Source organism: Canis aureus, chromosome 3, assembly GCF_053574225.1.
Source record: "Canis aureus isolate CA01 chromosome 3, VMU_Caureus_v.1.0, whole genome shotgun sequence".
NCBI lineage: Eukaryota > Metazoa > Chordata > Mammalia > Carnivora > Canidae > Canis > Canis aureus.
In genome coordinates, this window is record NC_135613.1 from 76,163,057 (window position 1) to 76,185,029 (window position 21,973).

The 21,973-nt window shown below is 40.4% G+C and overlaps 1 long non-coding RNA gene across 7 annotated transcripts in view; it reads right to left on the minus strand.

The window, feature by feature from the left end:
* Positions 1 to 4,999: 4,999 nt before the first annotated feature.
* LOC144311419 (uncharacterized) overlaps positions 5,000 to 21,973 on the minus strand; it is a 29,602-nt gene continuing 12,628 nt past the window's right edge. For 5 of the 7 annotated variants that reach the window (XR_013376969.1, XR_013376967.1, XR_013376972.1 and 2 more), the window contains 3 exons: positions 16,380 to 16,516; positions 5,606 to 5,737; positions 5,000 to 5,427 (listed from right to left, as the gene is read on the minus strand). This is a non-coding gene — a long non-coding RNA (uncharacterized LOC144311419). Of the gene's footprint in view, positions 5,428 to 5,605; positions 5,738 to 16,379; positions 16,517 to 17,777; positions 17,800 to 20,878; positions 21,000 to 21,973 lie in introns of those variants that run through there. The other 2 variants (XR_013376973.1, XR_013376974.1) reach the window with 2 other exon arrangements.

Sequence of the window (21,973 nt, forward strand, 5' to 3'; positions counted from 1 at the left end):
TGAGCTCAAATATTTTTTATTTATTATTATTTTTTAAGATTTTATTTATTTATTCATGAGACACACAGAGAGAATGAGAAAGAGAGAGAGAGAAAAGCAGAGACACAGGCAGAGGGAGCAGCAGGCTCCATGCAGGGAGCCCGACGTGGGACTTGATCCTGGTCTCCAGGATCACGCCCTGGGCTGAAGGCAACGCTAAACCGCTGAACCACCCAGGATGCCCTCAAATATTTTTTTTTTTAAATTGGGAGGAAGGAGTGTGAATGCAGAAATGAAGATGTGGAACCAATGTGAAAATTAATACAGGATCAACCCCCACCCACCCCAATTTGTGATTTACAGAAACAGAAAAATTTTCCTTTTCAGTCCATTAAACCATCCTGTTATCCGTGGCACATGGAGTCTTCCCGGAAAGTTATTCTACTTGGATTGTTCTGATTAGGTTTGTGGTAGCTTTTTCCATTAAGAATAACAGAATGTAACTTCCATTTCTACATCATCTGTAATCCTGTAGCACTAACTGAGCATAGAAAGGCATTTCAAAGCACCAAAACTTGGTCAAATGTGAAGGTCAAGGAGAGAAGTCACAAGCAGGTAAACAGCATCCAGCAGCATTACTAAGAGACTGCATGCCCACGCGCTCAAACGTGGTGACAAGGACTTGAAGAACTAGCTTAAGGGGGATCAGATGAAAAATAGTTCTGTACAGAGAGATTTTTCTTTGCTTCTTCCCTTTCCCCTTATGTAGACTGAACAGTGTGTGTGTGTGTGTGTGTGTGTGTGTGTGTGCGTGTGAGAGAGAGAGAGAGAGAGAGAGAGAGAGAGTTTAGCACAGACCTGCAGGATCTGTCAGTGCTCCTTATGCCCATTTCAAAGAGAGAAGACACTTTGCATTATCACTTCAGCCTTTCTCCGTGCTGCCAGATAATATTGCTGGGTTTAGTCCTCTGGCTTAGTTCTCACCGAGTGATCTTTGATGTAATTTATTTCTAAGCCAACCGTATATGTAGACGCATGAAGTAAAAGGTGTTTTTTTCCCATTCCCAGTTGAGTGTTAAGATGCCTGAGCTGACTTCTTAAAACCTCTTCCCCTCCATGCCCATCAGCTGCAGAGCAAAGTTCCTCCAGTGCTAAGAAGTGACCAGACAAAACGTAAAGCCGATAGTGTTACTGAATACACCCTGTAAGAACAAGAGCAAGGCAGGTCAACTTCCATTTACGCTTCATACTTATCAATGCCCCTGTCCATTTTTGGCAGAAAACAGTGTTCAGAAAGGTCAAGACAATGGAATTGTTAAAATTTGCTTGGCTGGGTTGGCCAATAAAGTAGAGAAGTCAGAAATAACATTTTTATTCAGCTAGCACATCTTTTGTTCCAAATAAAGCAGCAGATTTGCTGAGGCTGCCATTATTTCCAGAGGATTTAAGGTCCTCCCTGATCCAGCTCAGGCTGATCTTTCAAACTTCTCCTGACACCTTTCTTACCTACCTCCTATCCACCCTGCAGTCAGACCATACCACTTCCCGTTCTGTCTTTATCCTGTTTATTCCACGCTTTTCTTCTAGGTCTTCACTTGGGTGGTGCTCACTCCTGGAATGCCCTTCCCAGTCATCTCTGTATTGCCAAAGTCCACCTATTGAAGAGCCAGCTCACATTATCATCTCCCCTGTGAAGTCTTCAATGATCCCCATCCCCAAAGGAGTGAGGAAATAACCTCCCCTTCTCCTGAACATCCCCAAACTTTTTTAATGGCCCTTAGCACTTCCCTCAATGAATTCTATGTACTTGATACGTATGTTGTTCTAATAACCCCCACACCTACCAGAGTAAGTCACTTCAAGTGCAGAGAAAATGCCTTTTTCATCTTTTATTCTTTCAGTGTAGGATTCCTTGTGCAAATTGAGTTCCCATGAAGGAATGCATGAGTGAATGAGGCAAATTCAACCGAGACCAATGTACATAAAAATGCTATGAGCAGGACACGGAGTGGCAAGGATATGCTAATACACCCTTGATCTAAAGCAATCATGCGTAGAACAACTTAATAATTTATACCAGGCAAAAATATGATTTCCCTTCTTTTACTGGGCATGAACCTTGTATGGAGAGCAGGTTGGTAACATTCATAGGCTGGTGGGGTGTTGGTTCCAGTCGATAGGTACAAGGGAATATCTTTTTCCAGCTGTCTACACACCTTCTCTATAGGTTAGAAGGATGCAGCCTCCTGACTCCCATGCCAGCTTTGGAAAAATCAATAAGCCTTCTCCCTTCTCTCCTCATTATCCTCAAAAAGTGATTTCCGCTCAAAATAAAATTACCAAAACTTGGTTCATTTCAATAGAAGTCCATCAAGGTCGTACTTGCTTAGAACAAATAGGACCGATCTTCTTTACCAAAATAATCAAAATCAACTTCAGTTTCTTCATACTTGTCAGGAAAACCAAAATATTTCCCCTTGGTGGTTTGCTTATAAATGTAAAACCATCATAACAGTTTGAAGGTCAACAAATTACAACTCCAGCATGCAGACTGATTACCATATGAGAAGTCTAGTCAGTTTTGATGAGTTGAGAAAAAATGCTGTTTTTCTTAACCTATATTTTAAGGTTTAGGTTTTTGAATAATTAAGTAATACACATGCATTATAGAAAATTTGGGAAATTCAAAAAGGAGAAAAAAAAGGAACACAAATGGCACTACCTAAAGAATATCAGTATTAAAATCTTGTCTTCTAGTGGTTTTTATGTGTTTTTGAATCATTGTGATCTTACTATGTGCTACTGCATTATTATCTTTCTCTCCATATACACTGAGCTTATCCAACAAGAGCATGAACTACCGGAAGGCAGAAATTAGGTACCACACTTCTCTGGGGTCCCTGGAGTAGCAAAAAAATAAGCCTTGCTCAATGCTCTTAGCCATAGTAGGTGCTGGAATAATGAGTGGCTTAATCACTGACTTGTTTATCAGTCAATGAAAGAATAAAAAATCTAAAACAAGGTTCTTGTCCTGGAACGCTTATAATTTGTGTTAAAAGACAAGTGCACAAAGCATCCTCACCCAGGACAATATAAGACTAAATGTGGAGTGAAGGATGGGATACTTGAAGGATATTTCGAGGTGACAGGTGGTAAGGAAAGTGACCTGGGTGGGACATACCCGAAGAGGGTACCCAAGATGGAATAATCTGAGGTGGTTTTTTTCCCAACTATCCAATAAGCCCCCAATAGAAGTAGGTTGCTGTACCTCCAACCAGTTCCCATTATTCTCTCCAGTGCCAAACAGCCTCTCCATCAACTGTCTCATAGGACTCGCTATATTCTATACAAGCTAAAGAAACCAGAGCTCCTCTCTCTGCAGAGGGGAATTACCCAGCTCATGTTTCCTCCCAGCTCTGGGACAAGGAGGGAATTCTAGGCTATGTAGCCATGCGGTGGATACCTTTCTCTGCTGGTAAACCTACAAGAAAGGTTTTTTTTTTTTTTTTTTTTTTTTTTTAAACTTTTCATAGTTCTCTTTTAAGTTTGTCTGCTCAGGTGGAAGCGCTGAAACAGTACTCTCTCCTGCCTGGTTATCTGATCATTGTGGTCTCAGGGCCCCCATTATACAAGCTGTGCCGGAGCATTCCAGAGCTGGGTAACTTGCCTTAGCTCCAATGGGCAGCATGTGAGGGACACCGTGGGGACCTCGGGGGCTTCTCAGATGGCCTGAATTCAATGACTAGTTCCCAGCTTAATCAATAGGGGCGTAGCAATCAGGTGGATGTAAGTCGGGCTGGAGCTGAAGGATTTTCAAGTAATCGTATTGGAGGATTGCCGTGGGTATAAAGAAATGTATAAGATCAAGCCACATTTGGCATGCTCCAGTGAAGGTTGTGGCAGCTTGTCTGACAGGGTGCCCGCCTCTTTAACAGCTCTTTTAATTCCAGATGAAATGAAAATTCCCTCCTTAGTAGTCATTAAGGCTCCAATTTTATTTCTCATTATTAAACCATGAAGTTGGCCAAAACATTTAAATTAAGCAAAATGAAGAGATTTATGGGCAAATTGGAGCCTAGGTGAAAAATTGAAGCATAATCTCCGAAGATTAAGAAAAACACAATAACCACACTGTTGGAAAAAAAAAAAACAAATCTCAGAGTAAACAGGGGGAAATGTTCTTTCTTATTTTTCCCAAAGAACCAGCTCTTTAAAATTGAGTTTTTAGATGATGATTTCATGCTTGGTAATACCCACATGATTTGAGAAATGTTGGAATAAGACTTAAATGGTATTTTAGTCTCCGTGCAGAAGTGGAGAAGTATGTCAGATTGATAGCCCTAAGCAGCCAACAGCCTCCTGTGGAGAAAGAACACTGTGGAGAGGGCAACATGAATTATTTCAGATCCCCCTTGCCCTAAAGACAGACTCCTGCTAGGTGGCCAGTGTGGGGGTCAGAGATTAAACTTGTTTGATCTTCAGTTTCTCCACTGAGAGTGTCAGAAAGGCGCAGTGGTGCCAGAGGGAGGGATGTTTCCAGCCAGCTGAGTGTCTGTGGTTAGGCGCAGGGCTGAGGCCCCCGCTTATCCTCATCACAGGCCGCCTTCCTCCCTAAAGGAGAATGCTGCTGCAGGGGCAAATCTGAACTGCTAACTGAACAACGGAAGGTTACAGAGCCAGCCACCTCAGCCAGCCACCCACCATTGAAAGCATTTTAATTTAAGGCCAAAGAGTGTCATGGATAATTGTAATCTCATCTGTTGGTCCTAAATCTCTTCCAGCAGTGAGGAGAGGCAGTTATCTTAAGGGCAGTGAGGACAGTGATTGCTCCTTGGGGGCTTTCAGAGAAAAATCCATTTACTTCCAAACCCCACGCTAAGGCTTTCCCTGAAGGTAAGTGGTATGATCTGGAGGTTAGTGTTAATTACTGCTAGATTCCTACTGTCCCCCAGATAGTGCATCTCCCCCATAAATCTCCTGTGGTCCCCTAAGTTGTCAATAAGAGTGTACGACATGGAGCTAATCATCGTAAGTCAATTGTTACCCAATAGCAGAAACAAGGCCTGGGAGAGGTCAACTTTTATGAAGGCATGGAGGCTCACGAGAGGTGCGGGGCCAGCACGAAGGACCCTTGGGGGGCCGGGGGTTGTGGGGAAAGCTGCTCTCAGAGACAGAGGAGTGGGGGTAGGAGAGGAAGGGAATGAATGTCTTCTTCGATGTCTGCTGTGTTCCAGATGTTATAGGAGGTGCTTTCACCTAAGCGATCATATTTCATCCTCACTGTAACTCTCGAAGGCAGGCACTCTTATCCTCTTCGCAGAGCTGAGGAATTGGAGGCTCAGGGAGCAGAAGTAAATTGCCCATGTGCAGAAACCTTTCCCAGCATGGATGTAAACTCGTCTGCCACCTTCAAAGAGCATGCTCTTTCTGCGGCATCATGCCAACTCCCTGGAAATGAAGGAACAGGGGGCTTGTCTCACAAGTGAGTCAGCCAGGATTCACCTGCCTAGAAGCCGATGAGGGAAACTCCCTTTATAACCCACCCAAGATCAGAATGGAGGTAGGATCTCTACATAAGAACAGGAGCCTGAATTGATAACCAGATTTCAGTCCCCTCAAGATTCACCTTTCCCTTGGAGTCTTGTCACCATCACTGTTGCCATCTTTGTCTCCAGGGCCACTTCTGCTCTTCCACAAGTCAGACTCAAGTGTACTTAAGACTCTTTCCTTTATTCCCTGTAGTAGAGCAGCACGAAGGCTAAAGTTATGAAATAAGACTCAATTAAAGGCTCAGAGGTAACGAAGGGAAAATAAACACAGATTAAGAGCAACTAACTAATCAGGCCTGGGGGCTGGAACTTTTCTCCAGAGCCTGGCCCAGCCTCACAGGGCCCATTTTCCTGCCTGCCTCTGCAGGGCAGGGGCCAGCTCCTCCACCCCACCCCAAGCATCCAAGAACATTTTCAGGCATGTCCAAGGAAATTCAGCACACTGCTTAAAATCAGTCTTCACGTTTCTCCTTTTTTTTTAAAGATGTACTTATTTTGGAGAGCAAAAGAATACAAGTAGAAGGGGCAGATGGAGAGGGAGAAACTCAAGAAACTCTGATCTGAGTGCAGAGCCCAAGTGGAGCCCCATATTACAACCTGAGCTGAAACCAGAAGTCCTGTGCTTAAGTGGCTGTGCCAATCACAGCATCCCACCCCCACTCTTCCCATTTCTAAGCAACTACTTTCCTCATGCAGATGGGTGTCAGTCTTGACTTATTTATTGCTAGTACCAAATGAATAACCCAGTCTGAAGAGAAAAAGGTCAGTAGCATAGGAAAAGGGGAAGAACTGTTTATAACTTGTTAAAATAAGAACACCGGTGACATTTTATTATTTATTTATATTTATTTATTTATTTATTTATTTACATTTTTATTTTTTAATACAACCGCTCAAAGACTGGCAGCAACTGGTTTCCTTGACCACCGTCATTGGGACCTCATTGAATAAATTCTTCTCCTGCATTATCTATTTCATTTAGAACAAGCCCTATTTTCACAGAGCTACCAAGTCAGCCATTATCAAATACTTGAAGTATTTCAAAACTAGAGTGGAATATTTCACACCCATTAGGAAGGCAAAAATAAATAAATAAATATCCGATAAAACCAAAGGCTAATGAAGATGTGTGGTCAAAGAAAGTGTCTCCTCCATCTACTGCTGCTCAGAGTGTAAACTGGAGCACAATTTGGCAATAGCTAATAAAGGTAAAGATGAGAAACACACAGTGAATCATCAATTCTGTTTCTTAGCATGCACTCTAGAAAAATTCTTGGAAATGTTCACAAGTAGACATGAACAAGAATATACGCTGCAACAGTTTGTAATAGCAAAACAAACAGACCTTTTTTTAGGAAACTGGAAAAAAATCTAAATGTACACCAATAAGTGTACAAACAATTCACAGTTGTGAAAGTGGATAACTAGCTCTCCATATTTCCATATGGATAAGCCTTTACAATATAATACGGAGTGGAACTCCTGCCTCCCAAGTGAACTATACAGTCTCTCAAGTTTAATCACAGACCAGGAAAGATGTTTGCTCAACTATTCTTTCAAAGCAGTATTAATTATATGGACATGGCCACAGCTAGATATTTTGAGAGGTTGAACTATCGGTCTCACGTCAGCAAAGAAGCTTTTCCTTAAGGAAACCACTCGTGGTTTTGAGTGCATCTATAATACGTGGAAGGTTGCTGTACAGTGCTGGCATGGACTGGCTGTGTGCTGAAGATATGAAACAGGTGCAAGCAGGAAAACAAATCCCCAAAGCAACTCCCTATCACAAATGCACAAAAGGGGCAGTAACCTCAGTAAAGGAATTCAGATAAGTGGTTTTTAATGAGAATGTGTTAGTCAACAGAAATCTGGACTAGACTATTCAAGAACTCAGACTGCACTGTTGCTACCAACAGAGCAAAAGAATTGAGAAGTGCTTTCTCCCTCTCTACTAGAGTATTAACTCTACTCAAAAGATCAACAGAGTGATTTCTTTTTTCAAACGATGTTTAGTCCTATGTGCCACTGGGAAGAAAATCATACAAAATAGGGATTGTAAGAAACCAGGGGAGAAAGGAACTCCCTAATTAAATGGTGGAAATATAGAGGTGGCATGGTACGGTGGAAAGTCTGAACTGGAGCCGCAATCTACTCCACTACTTATGAGCTCTGGGCAATTCATTTCATGGTTATATGGGCAAACCTTGCAAATATTGTGCAAACTCCAGACCACCACAATAAAGCACATCAAATGAATGTTTCGGTTTCTCGGTGCATGTAAAAGTTGTATTTACACTTTACTACAGTCTCTCAACTGTGCAATAGCATTATATCTAAAAAAAAAAAAAAGTACGTACCTTAATTTAAGAATACTTTATTGCTAAAAAGTGCTAACCATCATCTGAGCTTTCAGAGAGTAATCATCTTTTTGCTGGTGAAGGGTCCTGCCTCAGTGTGGATGGCTGCCAACTCCTCGGGGTGGAGGTTACTGAAGGCTGGGGTGGCTGTGGCAAGTTTTTAAAATAAAACAACAATGAGGTTTGCTACATCAGGTGACTCTTCCTTTCATGAATAATTTCTTTGTAGCATGAGACGCTATTTGATAGCATTTTACCCACAGTAGATCGTCTTTCAAAATGAGTCAATCCTCTCAAACCTGCCATTGCTTCATCAACTAAATTAATGTAATATTTTAAATTCTTTGTTGTCATTTCAACAGTCTTCACAGCCTGTTCCCCAAGAATAGATTCCACCTCTGAAACCACTTTCTTTGCTCATCTAGAAGAAGCAACCCCTCATCTGTTCAAGTTTTATCATGAGATGGCAACAATACAGTCCCATCTTCAGGCGTGACTTCTGACTCTAGTTCTCTTGCTGTTTCCACCACATCTGCAGGTACTTCTTCCACTGAAGTCTTGGACGTCTCAAAGTCATACCAGAGGGTTGCAATCAAATTCTTCCAACTCCTGTTAATGTTGGTATTTTGACCTCTTCTCATGAATCCTTCTAGAGGTTTTCAATTAACTTTGCCTCGCTCCACAGAGAATCATTATCTATGGCAGCAATAGCCTTATGAAATGTATTTCTTGAATAATATGACTTGAAAGTCCAAATGACTCCTTGATCCAGGAGCTGCAGAATGGATGCCGTGTTAGCAAGCATGAAAACAACATTAACCTCGTACATTTCTGGCAGAGCTCTTGGTTGACCAGGTGCATGCATGAACAGTAATATTTTGAAAGAAATCTTTTTTTCTGAGCAGTAGGTCTCAACAGTGGGCTTAAAATATTCAGTAAACCATGTTATAAACAGCTGTGCTGTCATCGTGGCTTTGTTGCTCCATTTACAGAGCTTACGGAAGAGTCGATTTAGCATAATTCTTAAGGGCCCCAGGATTTTGAGGGGTAAATGAGTATTGGCTTCAAGTTAAAGTCACCAGCTGCATGACCCCCTAACAAGAGAGTCAAACTGAACTATGAAGCCAGGCACTGATTTCCTTCTAGCTAGCCCTAGATGGCATGCTGAACTATCTGTTTTAGTGTAGCCACCTTCACTGACTACCTTAGCTAGATCTTCTGGATAACTTGCTGCAGCTTCTACATCAGCACCTGCTGCTTCAACTTGCACTTTTAGGTTATGGAGACAGCTTTCCTCAAGCCTCATGGACCCACCTCAGCTAGCTTCACACTTTTCTTCTGCAGCTTCCCCACCTCTCTCAGCCTTCAAAAAATTGAAGAGAGTCTGGGCCTTGCTCTGGATTAGGTTTTAGCTTGAGATTTGATCCTCTGTCCAGACCACCATTTCCTCCATATCAGCTATTCGGTTGTTTCACTTATCATTCATGTGTTCACTGGAATAGCACTTTCAATTTTCTTCAGGGACTTTTCCTTTGCACTCACAACTTGGCTAACTGGCTCAAGAGGCCTAGTTTTTCTGCTGAACTCCACTTTCAACATGCCTTCTTCACTAAGTTTAATCACTTCTAGCTTTTTTTTTTAAGATTTTATTTATTTATTCATGAGAGACAGAGGGGGGTGGCAGAGACACAGGCAGAGGGAGAAGCAGGCTCCATGCAGGGAGCCCGATGTGGGACTTGATCCCAGGACTCCAGGATCATGCCCTGGGAGGAAGGCAGGCACTAAACTGCTGAGCCACCCAGGGATCCTTCTAGCTTTTGATTTACAGTAGGAAACGTGTGAATTCTCCTTTCACTTGAACACTTAAGAGCCCATTGTAGGGTCATTAATTGGTCTAATTTCAATATTGTGTCTCAGGGGATAGGGAGGCCTGAGGAGAAGGAGAGAGAGAGATGGAGGAACAGCTGGTTGGCGGAGCAGTGAGAACATGCACAATATTTATCAATTAAGTTTGCCATCTTATGTGAGCACCCCAAGACAATTACAATAGTAACATCAAAGATCACTGATCACAGATCATTGTAAAAAAATATAATGAAGACGAAAGCTAAAAATATTGCTAAGAATAATCAAAATGTGACACAGAGATACGAAGTGAGCAGATGCTATTGGACAAAGGCCATGATAGTCTCACTCAAGACAGGGTTGCTACAAACCTTCAATTTGCAAACATCTGCAAAGCACGATGAAGGTCAGTAAGAGGAGGTATGTCTGTATCCTCTGATGTCTTATTTTGTAAAATAGAACCTCTCACAGTGTTACTGGGAGGATTGCAGAGATAATGCATGTAAAAGTGCATGTGTACAGGGCTTAGGAAATAAGAAGAGCCCAATAAATGGTATAGAGTTTGTGACGATAATTATTATCCTTCTTCAGGCTGCTACTACTCACTGCTATCAACTATACCCTTCTTCTAATATTTATGCTGCTGATGGGAAAGGCATAGGAAACTTCCAAAGTGATCATAATTTAAGTCAGTAAAGCATTTACTAGCAAGATGTAACTTCCTGCACTCAGATGATAGCCAATCAGTCCATTTTATTAATATAGTGCTTTCTGGATTCATTTTGACTTTATTGTTTGCACATTATTGATCAGCTGATTATGTAGACTAGACTGGGCCCCTGCAGAATTATTCTCACAGAGTTACCCTTTGGTGAGATGCTTCTAGCTGAGCTGGAGGGGCTTTATGGGGAGCCCAATGAGCCTCACTGACTCTACTGTAAAGACTGTGTTTGGGTATGATGTTCGCTGCATCATATTGTGTCCATTTCACCAGGCCTCTAGGGAAAGGCCGCCACCTGACTTCAGTGCCAAAAACAGCTAAAAAAAAAAATCCCTCGAGCAATTGGTTTGATCCTCTGGGTACTGTGAAGAGATGAGGTTCCTTTCCTTTGAACACATATCTGGGAAGCTCAGCGTGAGGTCTACAAACTGTTGTCACTGTGTTCATGTTCTAGACCTCACCTTGGAGTTATCTTTGCTCCTGCTTCCCTTTTCTCTTCTTCTTTCACCCTGATTTTAGCTGGGAAGAGACATATAGGACATACATATATACCATAGAGTGCTCCATACTAATCTACGACAGAAATTATGTAGTGTTGTCATTCTGGGTGGTGTAAGGATAGATTAGTATACAATAGACTCATCTGGTTTAGCTTCTCCCAGAGGCCTTCCTATGCACACATTAAAATGCAGCTCTTTAAAAAGACAGTTAAATTGTTAACTCCCACCTAGGTCCTAAGTGTTTTCCCAGTACATCATTTATAATATGGTGTCGTACCTCAGGAGATGAGGTATTGAAGTGCTGCTTGAGACATGCTGGGAAAACTCTGGAAAATAACTTGCTAAAAGAAAAACAGTTCAGGAAAGCAATTTTATGTTCCATTTTCCTGGTGGGACGCTCTCTGGGATGGGTTGCCATTGTTTATGTGTAAGCAGCAATCTATTCCATGTGCTGAAAGAAAGAGTAGCACAGTGCCAATCTGAGATGTTAACCAGCAGCACTCAGCAGATAATTTATGGGGCAGAGAGTCAAGGACTCCTGCTTCCACAATCATTGTCATTGTTATGCATGAAGGGCCACCATTACACTTTCTGACTTTTGCTCTCTGGTGTTTCTGCTTGGAAAAACAAACAAACAAAAATATATATATTTGCCATAGGTTCAAAGGCATATCTTAAGACATTCAAATCACATGCCTTATCCCTGACTGAGAAGAGGACACCCAATTCAGCATGATGATCCAAAGTGAGGTAATGGGCCTCCGTTCTGAGCCATGCATACTCCCCTCTTTTAGGAAAGGCACAGAGACACTTCCTTCACCCCAGACTAATTTGCTTCATAACTGTCTGTAATTCTTTTTTTTTTTTCAAATCTTTTTGAGCAAATCCTGGTGAGGTGCTGTGGAAATGGATGTGATGTCATGAGGGAAACATGTGAGGAAAGATCCCTTCTTTTCCCTTCATCTCCCTAAAACACTGGACTGGATGGTTTCTCTTTTAATTGTGGAATTAATGGAGAAAAGGAGAGAGCTTGGTCTTGTGGAGGAGAGGTCCTCAGAGAAGTTCCTCAGGAACATGTAGAAGCAGAATTAACTGCCATAAAACAGGACATAGAAATCTCCATTCTTTTCTGAAAATGCTCAAACAATGGCTTGTGCTTCATTCCCTTCAGAACAGGTTGCCTGGATGGGGGCCACACAGCCTAATGATTGACCTGTAGGCTCTGGAGTCAGGCTTCTGGGTTCAAATCCCAATTCTACCATTTTATATTGTGTGGCTTTCAACAAATTGTTGCAGTTAATTTCACTAAACCTCATTTTTCTCAACTGTACAATAAGGATGGTAATAATAGTACCTGCTTCATAGCATTGCTGTAAGGATTAAATGAGATAGTCTCCATAAATAAATTAGTATAGTACCAGAACATATTAAGCACCAAAATATGTCAGTCATTAGTATTTATAGGACCAAAGTCATTTTAAGGATGCTTGATCCACAAATTTTTATTTGTAAGATGTCTTTTTAGTGAAAAATGATTCTTCATGTTCCCACATAATAGGATCATAGTGTTGAGTGATTAAGAATTAGTATTTTTAAAATTACAGATACTGACATACATTTTTTAAGTGGCTATATGTATTTAGGCACTGTTATTTATTCAGGGATTGGTGCACACGGGGATTTGCAGATTCCCTCATCAAGTCTGAGTCCAGAGTTAAGGAAACATGGCCTTCCTGCAATCAGTCCGCTGTGTTCTGTGGAATAGTAGGGTGCAGTGACATGTTATAAGGTATTCTATGACAAAAGGCTCTGAGACCAAACATGTTTGGAATATGCTGCATGAAATAAAGTTAAACCATTTTCTCTACTGCAGGACATCTTGGAGTATTTATAATGCAAATATGTGCAGTGACTCTCCAAAAGATAAGATGCTGCTTTTCCCATATATTTTTGACAAAAGGTGTATGTGTGTGTGTGTGTGTGTGTGTGTGTGTGTGTAAGAGCACCTATAGCAACTTCAGAATATGAGCACTTGGAAACTCACTTTCACCAGACCTCTTTTCACTGGCAGAAATGCTCAGTAGCTTCTAAAGTAGCTATCTAAAATTCACCTGCTGCTTTACTACTGACACCAACACTGCTGTTGCCCTCCTTGCTACCTACTTTAGAGTGCCCCTCTTCTTAAGATACTACAGCCCTTTAAAGAGGCTTCCCAAAGGGTTGCTTCACTCTCTGAGTTTATAGACTCTTCCATGAGGAAAGTTGAGGAAAGTTCCCAAGGCCTCAAAGAGTCTCCTGTATGTTCTATGAGTATTCCTTTCTGCACACCACAACGTTGTGACTTAGAATGATCTAGCCACCTTGACTCTTACCTTCCCCAGGCAAATTTCCTTCCTATCCCAGAAGCTGGGGAAATATTTTCCCCACCTCTTTTCAGTGTGCTTTAATTCCAGTGTCTTCTTATCCTGTTGACAATAGGAACACCAACTTCTCATCCCATAAGACTCACAGGAACCTGTTGCATGTTTCTCTGGATGGCAAACATAAACCTTTTTCCTATTCATTTGTTCATTAAACGAATATTTATAAAGTGCCTGAGTCAGACATCTGTGGAGTAGTAATAAGTATATTTTGGAGGTAGACAGCGTTTGGTAGAGTCAAGAATGAATTCCATATTACTAGTTTTGGCAGCTGGTGTGGAAAGTGGTACTGTTTACTAAGATGTGAAAGATTAGATTGGGAGAGGAAACAGGGAGGGGTCTGAGATTCCTTTGACCCATGTTAAATTTGAGATGGCTAAGGACTATTGACATGGAAATATTAGAAAGGCATTTGGAAATACAAGCCTGGGGGTTGAGAGATGTCTGGGCTGGTGATTTAGAATTCATCGGTGAAGATGTTCTTTAAATCTCTGGCAATAGACATGATCTAGGGACAAATGAGAAAGGACAAGGAAAGAAGAGGCCCTAGGAACCTTTGGGAACTCTTATTATTTGGAGGTAGGGCAGAGGAGGATAGACTAGTCGAGGAGACTAAGAAGGAGCAGCCAATGTGACAAGAAAATCAGGAACAAGTAATGTCCCAGAGGCTAGACAGAAGGGAGAGCTTGAGTGAACCAAATGCTACTGTGAGTTTAAAATGAAAACAGAAGTATCCATTGGTCACCCTCACAAGAATAGTCAGTGGAGAGTACTGGAAAGAGAATCCACATTGGAGTCAACCCAAGAGGAAATGGTGAGAGAAAAAAAAAGGGACAACGAGTGTAGCAACTATTTCGAAGAAACTTTCCAAGGAGGGGATCCCTGGGTGGCTCAGTGGTTTAGCACCTGCCTTCGGCCCAGGGCATGATCCTGGAGTCCCGAGATCCAGTCCTACATTGGCCTCCCTGCATGGAGCCTGCTTCTTCCTCTGCCTGTGTCTCTGCCTCTCTCTGCGTGTCTCTCATGAATAAATAAAATCTTTAAAAAAATAAAATAAAATAAAACAAACTTTCCTGGGAGGGGAGCAGAAATATAAAGCAGTCAGAGAAGGGGTATAGAATGTGAAGTAAAGAAGATGGGAAATACTAGAGCATGTTTATGAGAATGATCCAATAGAGAGGAAGACATTATCAAATCATGAAAAGAAGGGGAAAACCAGAAGGTAGAAGACTTTGGGTGGATGAAAATAAAGAAATCCAGAACACAAAGGGAGGACCTGGCCTTTGATAGGTGGAGGGATACAGCCTCCATTTGAGCAGCAGAAGAAACAGGGACAAGTGCAAGTCTTTGAGGGGGAGGTGTAGATAGATAAATAAGTTCCTATTGATAGTATTTATTTTTACTAATGGTCTAAAGTGAGGTCATCTCCCTAGCAGGAAGGAAGGCAGGGATATAGTGCATCCAGTCAGCTCAGTTGTGTAATTTTCTCTAGCAACACTCAGCTCCTCTGGTTCTAGCATAGTTAGGTTCACCCTCGGGAACCACACTTGGGAATATTTGCAAGGGGGTGGGTATAGACCATGGAGCCTAAACTCTATAGCACCCACTACCCACTATAGCAGCTGGTACACAGTGGACAATTATGAACTGATGAAGAATGTACATCTCCCCTGACATGGCTCCCATAACTTGTTTATATATCCTCAACAAAGTTGGAAAATTTAAGTCTTGTGAGTGGAAAGAGTATTTGGACAGGGACCCAGATTCTATAAATTCTTGAGTCTTGTCCTGCTATAGTCATCTAACCAATTTTTCACTTTCTTTTCCTTATTATGGTATTTGATGTACATATATATCAAATACACACACACACACATATATACTCATACAAGGGACAAGGACATTCCTTATTTCTTGTGAGGTCTTTGCCTTAAACCTTTCCCTTGAGGAATGTGGTCCCTAAGGGAGGGAGGGGTCACATATATAATAAGTTACTTGTCAAATCTATAATAGAAGAATGTGGAAAGTACTTGGAAGCATAATGGAAGAGCAATTTAATTTTTTCTGGTAAATGGGGATGTCTTCACAGAGGAATTGACATATGAGCTCAGACTTAAAAGACAAAGGTTTCATTTAAGGCTTAACTATTCAATAGAAACTCACTTTCAAGAATAGAAAGAACTTATAATAATAGCTAACACTTATTGAGTGTTTACTATGTGTGTGTCAGACACTAAGCACTTTAATATTTTATTTATTTTTTTTAAAGATTTTATTTATTTATTCATGAGAGACAGAGAGAGAGAGAGAGAGAAGGAGGCAGAGACACAGGCAGAGGGAGAAGCAGGCTCCAGGCAGGGAGTCCAACATGGGACTCGATCCTGGGTCTCCAGGATCCCACCCTGGGCCAAAGGCAGTGCTAAATGGCCAAGCCACCGGGGCTGCCCGCACTTTATATATTTTAGCCATTTAATCTATAAATAGGTTCTATTTTGACTTCTATTTTTCTGATAAAGGTTAGAGAGATTGATCACTCTGCTACTGAGAGGCCCAAATGGCACTCAGACCAGATCTTAGTGACACTACAGCCCAAGAAGAGGAAATAGCACCAGCAAAAACATGGGGAAGGTGAAAGTGCATGAGATGCCCTTGTAAGGGAAAGCAGACTGATCAGGGGCAGAGTGGGGAGAGAATAATACAGAAGTAGGGCACAGACAGGAATAGGAAGAACAATGAAAACTAAGCCAGGAAAAATGGGTTATACCCAGATTCTAGTCCTCAATTATGAATGAGTTTTCTGGTTATCTATTTGCTGTACAACCAACTTCCCCAAACTTAATGGCATAAAACAATCATTTTATAAATGAATCATAAACTTGCTGGGTCAGGAATTCAGAAAGAACACAGTGAGATGGCTTGTCTCTGCTCCATAATGCCTGGGGCCTCCACTAAGAATATTCAATGTTGAGGACTGGAAATATATGAAGGCTCGAGGCTCACTTACTCACATGTCTGGTTGTTGATGTTAGCTGTTGGCTGAGACCTTAGCATGGTTTTTGGCGAGGATTGTTGGAATGCCTTCCATGACCTGTCCATGTGGCTACATTGGTTTCCTCACAACGTGGTGGCTGAGTTCTAAGCACAGCTGTTCCAAGAGAACAAAAGCATAGTACATGGCATTTTACTCCACTGATTAAGGCAGTCCAAAGGCCCAACCCAGGTTCAGGGAGAGAGGACACAGGTTCCACCACTCAGTGGAAGAAGTGTCAAAGAATTTGTGACATACTTTAAGATTATCACAGAGTCAGTAAATGAGGTCATTAACTAAAGAGAGATCTTTAATTTTATGAAAAACTAGTCTGCTACCACTGAGGTGATGTTTATTGCTATACAGCTTCTTCACATAAAGTATGGAATAGTACTCATTGTTCTTCCAAAGTCTCTCCCAAACCTTTCTTTTTCTCATTTCCTTTCCCCTTTCTATAGGCTACCTTACTTCCCTCATTTATAACTTTACATGAGAAAAGCCAACTTTAGAAGAATCATATAGGAGTACCTTGAAGATTTTTAGAGAAAAATAGCTACAAAATTCTAACAAAAGCATAATGAAATAACATATAACAGAACTTCATATTTAAGAGGATTATCTTCCCAGTTCCTCAATGGTTGGCTGAATCTTTTGGACTAACATTGTGTATGATATTTTTAATTGTACTCAGTGTTATTTCAAAATTGGTACAATTTTTTAAAATGACATATTCACATTGCTCAGTGGAAACTCCTGAGGTAGGTGAACAGCTAAACCTTCCAAGACAGATGGATACCTATGAGCAATATTTAATCTTAATTACAAGCAGGTTTATATATGACATGTTCCTGGCTTGGAAGCAATGCTTACTGTGACACAACTTCGCTGAGCTAAATGGTTACAGAGAGTGGAGAACAAACAGCTGCATTATTGTGAGCCAGGATTTAAATCATGCCTAAGAACACATTTGATTAGATGCTTCTATGCAGCTTCAATTGTGCCTACAAATGATTCTTTAAAGTGTAACTCAATAATACAATTACTAGTTCAATTACATTCCAACATTCTTTATTAATTTGTTTATTTCACAAATTTAGTTGCCTAACTACCATGACCAAGTCTTGTGCTAGTCAGCGAATGCTATCAACAAACTATAGCTCAAGAAGTATGCCATTTTTAGAGAGATTCTCACTTTCGTGATTACTCTTTACTGAAGAAAATACCTTGGCTTTGCATAAAATTTATCTTTAGAAGCTAAAGGAGTAAGTGCATGAAAAGCAGGGAACAATATCTGGCTCGAGCAAGGACTCAATGCATGTTTAGCTACTATTATTATTAAACCCAAAATGCTCACTAAAATTTTCTCAAGTTCCCATACCCATTCTCACTGTATTTCTTGAATTATGTCAGGGATTAGTAAAAATGGCAAAATGATGTCATGGTAGGGATCCCTGGGTGGCGCAGCGGTTTGGCGACTGCCTTTGGCCCAGGGCGTGATCCTGGAGACCCGGGATCGAGTCCCACGTCGGGCTCCCGATGCATGGAGCCTGCTTCTCCCTCTGCCTGTGTCTCTGCCTCTCTCTCTCTAACTCTCTCTCTCTCTCTGTGTGACTATCATAAATAAATAAACATTAAAAAAAAAAGATGTCATGGTAGAAATGAATTGGCAACTTCCACTTCTAGTCTCCCTTTGAAGATAACTAGAACAACTGGACAAAAAAATTTTTTTTAATTCGTAGGCATCAGATAACTAGTAAGGTAAGGAAAGAGGTCAAGAACCCAGAGAGGCACTGTGGCTGTTTTCCCCTGCTGGTGTCTGCTAATTCAGGAATAGACAACTGAGAGGCTTATAAACTGAGCAGTGTTTTTCAAAACCTCATGAGATTAGGAATACAAAACTGAAGACAACAATTTGTCCAAGACCTGACAAGGAAGGCCTTAATAATACACCATGTTTTGGTTAGGTCTCCAAAGAACTACTTCTTGGAAGGAAGGATGAACTGGAATAAGACTAGCTCACAAAGATTTTGAAGCCTAGATTCAAATAATGTCTGAAATTGGATTAGAGTGCTCAGAGATTACTGGTGCCCTAGTTTCTTGCCCAAGGCTAATCTAAATTCTTTCTGGAGAAATATAGCCATGTCCTTGGGCCTTAAATTATTGCTATAATGTTTAATATACAATTCATGTCTTGTAATTAAAATTAATCAGGCATATGAAGAGATAAGAAAACATGAAAGAAAGCCAAGAGAAGCAATGTAAGATTTATAAGTCCTTCAAATAATAAGCTATTAGGCACAGACATTAAAATAAATATGATGAAATATTCAAAAAAAGATAAAAGATTGAGAATTTGGGCAGACAACTTATAAATTATAAAACTCAAAAATTAAAAGAACTCAATGGATGGATTGTATTGCAGATTATAGACACCTGAAAAGAGAATTAATGAACTGGAAAATAGGTTAGAAGAAAATATCTATACCAGGTTGTAGAGAGAGAGAAATAAATGAAAAATTCCGAAGACACAGAAGATAGATCAGGAAAGTATAACATACGTGTAATCAATGTCTCAGATGGAAAGAACAAACTGTCATATAGTTGGTAAAAATTTTTCAAAACTGATGACCTTCCAAAAGAAACAATGGATGGTAGGGGATAATGGAATGATATTTTCAAAGTGCTGATTAAAAATATCTGCCAATCTAAACTGGTGCAGCCACTGTGAAAAACAAAAGGGAGGTTCCTCAAAGAGTTAAAAATAGAACTACCCTAATGACCCAGCAATTACACTACCAAGTATTTATCCAAAGGATATAAACATAGTGATCAGAAGGGGTACATGTACCCCCAATGTTTATAGCCGCAGTATCCACAATAGCCAAAATATGGAAAGAGCCCAGATGCCACTGACAGATGAATGGATAAAGAAGATGTGGTATCTATATAAATGGAATATTACTCAGCCATCGAAAAGAATGAAACCTTGCCATCTGCAATAACTTAATGGAACTAGAGCATATTATGCTAAGCAAAGTAAGTCAGAGAAAGACAAATACCATATGAGTTCACTCATGTGTGGAATTTAAGAAACAAAACATGAACATAGTGGGAAGGAAGAAAAAATCAGATAAAAACAGAGAGGGAGGTAAGCCATAAGAGACTCTTAACTATTGGAAACAAACTGAGGTTGCTGGAGGGGAGGTGGCTGGAGAGATAGAGTAACTGGGTAATGGGCATTAAGGAGGGCATGTGATACAATCAGCACTGGGTGTTACATGCAACTGATGAATCACTAAATTCTCCTTCTGAAACTAATAATATACTATATGTTAACTAAATTGAATTTAAATTTAAAAATTTTTTAAAGAAAATATCTGCCAATATAGAAGTCTAAACTAACAAAAATATATTTTTGGAATACAAAGGTTAAATAAAAACCTTTACTTAAGACAGAAGTGAGAGAATTAACAACCTCTGGTCCATTGCTATAAGAAATACTAAAGGGTGTTTGTCACACAAAAGAAATGGTTCCAGAAATAAGGCTGTAGAAACTAGGAGAGAGAAAAAGCAAACATTTTGAGTTATATCAGGAAAACAGAAGACTAGGAAGCTCCAAGATTTTGTTTCTCCACAAACGATAAAAACAAACAAACAAACAAAAACTATCTGAATAAACTTCGTAGGAGCCTTGAAAACAATGAAAGGTTTACAGCAACCAATCATACCTAATCAGGAAAAAAAATATTTAAAACTATAGGAAAGCACTGTGGTGCTTTTGTTCATCCTTGTCTCACCATCTCCCTGATGTAGTAGTGACAGTCTTGGTTCTCCACACCAGCAACCCAGTTCTCCATGTTGAACCAAAGGGAGAACAGACCCTACTTGAAAATTATGGTGTACTCAGTTCTGATGTGATTGACTCACTCATTTCTGCCTTATGTACATGTTTGGGCCATAGGTGGGGAAACTGATGGGCCCTGCTAGTAAAAGCTATAAGGGGGCTATAAATCCACAGATCCCCCCCAGGCAAGAGATTCTAGGTGGAGACATACAATATAGTATCAACAACTTGGGGAAGAAAATGTGGTAAAACTCTGGAAAATTAGGACATTCAAAAGCAATCCACATATACAGAGGAATTTAGAAGTCATACACATGCCCAGAAAAAAACCCATTCTCAGAAAAGTCTTGAGAGGACTTTAAGTTTTCACCGTAGGCTGATCCCTAGGCTCAGAGCAAGTACAGCTAATCTGTAAAGGACTGCTCAGCACAGACCCTGTCTTCAAAGACTGGGAAACAAGGTTATTTTCTCTGTCTGTCTGTGTGTGTGTCTCTCTCTCTGTCTCTGTCTCTTTCTCTCTCTCAGTGCATGTGTGTATTTCTGTGTCTGTTTATCTGTTGTTTATTGGTTCCTAGCTTTCAAGGAAATCTCCATCAAAACATTAGCTGAACATGAAAACAGACAAATGAGCTCACATGACAAGGAATAGTTCTTCCAAAAATAGTTTGTAAAAGCCTCAAAACAGGGCAGCCCGGGTGGCTCAGTGGTTGAGCATCTGCCTTCGGCCCAGGGCCTGGTCCTGGAGACCCGGGATCGAGTCCCACGTCGGGCTCCCTGCATGGAGCCTGCTTCTCCCTCTGCCTGTGTCTCTGCCTCTCTCTCTGTTTGTCTCTCATGAATTAAAAAAAAAAAAAAAAAACTGAAAAAAAGCCTCAAAACAAACAAATCTTCAATAAGTCATAGCCTTCAACAATTAAAAAAAGAAAGTGAATCCTAGGTAAGGGTGAGAACCTCATTTATAGAATTACCACATTATAATAATCAAATGTCCAACTTCTAACAACAAATATTTACAAGGCATACAAAGAAACAGAAAAATATAGCTCATTCAAAGGAATAAAGTAAATTGATAAACCATCCCCAAGGAAACCCAGATATCTGACTTACTAAAAAAATAAAAAAATAAAAAAAAATAAATGAAAAAGGCTTTAAAACAACTGTATTGGTGGCACCTATGTGGCTCAGTCAGGTAAGTATCCTACTCTTGGTTTCAGCTCAGGTCAAGATCTCAGGGTTGTGAGAATGATCCCTGAGTTGGGCTCCACGCTGGACATGGATATTGCTTGGGATTTTCTCTCTCCCTCTCCTTGTGCCCCTCCCCCAACACAAGTGTTCTCACTCTCTCTAAAACAAAAACAACAACAAAATTGTCTTAAATATGCTCAAAGGCCTAAGGGAAAAAATGGACAAAGAACTACAGGAAATCAGGATAACAGTATATGAATGAAATGAGAGTATCAACAAAGAGATAGAAAATATAAAAAGGAAGCAAACAGAACAGAAATTCTAGACCTGAAAAGTATAATAACTGAAATGAAAAAAAAAATCACTACAGGGGTTCAACAGCTGATATGTAAACAGAAGAAAAAAAACTCAGTAAACTTGAATTTAGGACAGTTGAAATTCTTTAGTATGATGTGCTTATCATGCATGATAGGAGTCCTAGAAAAAGAAGAAAGGAAGGAGCAGAAAGATTTTTCGATGAAAAACCTTGGGACAACACTCCCCTA